This window comes from Arachis ipaensis, chromosome B06, assembly GCF_000816755.2.
Source record: "Arachis ipaensis cultivar K30076 chromosome B06, Araip1.1, whole genome shotgun sequence".
NCBI classification, from domain to species: Eukaryota; Viridiplantae; Streptophyta; class Magnoliopsida; order Fabales; family Fabaceae; genus Arachis; species Arachis ipaensis.
This window is the reverse complement of record NC_029790.2, coordinates 133757697-133759155: the sequence shown is the minus strand read 5'-3', so window position 1 is coordinate 133759155 and position 1459 is coordinate 133757697.

Genomic DNA, 1459 nt, shown 5'->3' with positions numbered 1-1459 from the left:
ATTCTCCATTCCAACAGGATAAGGGCTAATCCGTCACAGATCAAAACTCCATTTAAAATTTTATCGCTATATTACAAGAATTTACCATGTATTATAATGTTATCATCTTTAATAGTATTTTTTATCAAACAAATTGTGAAATAATACCAAACCACTGTAATGCTTATCCCAACAATTTGAGACCAAAAAAAATATATGATATTTTATCCAACTAAAAACATTTGTAACCATTAAAGATAAATGTAATAAAAAAAAAGAGATGTTTTAAAATTATTTCTAAACACTGTTGACTAAAATAATATTTTTTTATTTTCTTCAAAACTACATTTATTTTGTTTTTATTTTTGAGTAACAAATATATATATATCCAACAACGTTTAGAGAAATTGTTGGCAAACTATGCAAATCCATGGAATGCCCGTTGGAGGTTAACATGCTGGTCGTTAGCAAGCCCCGGGCTGATTAATTAAAGGCTCAAATGCTAAATTAAATAGCACAAACTATGGAATGTGTTGGGGGAGGAATAGTTGGCAATAAGCTAATATCCTTTATTTGAAAGACACCAATAGGGTCAAATCAAATTGCATCATAACACATTATAGGTGTTCATGGTCAGGTGAAATTAGGTTTGATGTGATCCAGACATACCGAGTCTTTTTGTTAGATTTGAATTTGGTTCTAAACCCGATGAAACCTACACACTTTCGGGTCACGATTATACTGGGTAAAAACTGAGTGAAAACTGGGCCGTTAACATTACCTTCTTGCAAGCTAGCACGTGAAAATATCTAAATTTTTAAGACTCTAATCATTATTTGATATAGTAAAATTTACTTAGAAAAATATAACAAGAACCCACCATTCCTTAAAATTAAAGCACAACTACAATCAATACTGATATTGTCTAACAGACACAAAATATTTAAATCAATACAAATAACACAATATTATGCATTAGTCTAGAGTCTTGTGCATTTTAAACATAAAACATTAACTTATAGTCTTATAACGACTAATAACACAAAATATTAAAGTTTACAATACTTAAATTTCACATAAGAATAGCCCTCATCCATCACTAATAACACAAAATATTAATTGTGTATGATGACGGGACCACCGGACCGAGTTCGAGTGACCCGAGCTATGGCACGGACCCGATCCGAAATAATGATCGGGTCTATTTTTTAGATCCTTACCCGGCCTTAGACCCAATAAAATCACACCAAATTAATCCCTAAAATGTTCGGAACTGAACCGGATCTTCAAGTCAGACCGGACCATGAATACCTCTAACACTTGATAATAGGCAAGTGAATTCAAACAAAAATTTAAGTTATTTTAGTCTAATGGTAAACATTTGAGTATTTATTCCACTCCTCAAGTAATTATCCACTTTGGTGCAGACAGGTTTTTTGTGGGATGGGGTATTGGATGGGGCAAGAGTCTAAGTAACATA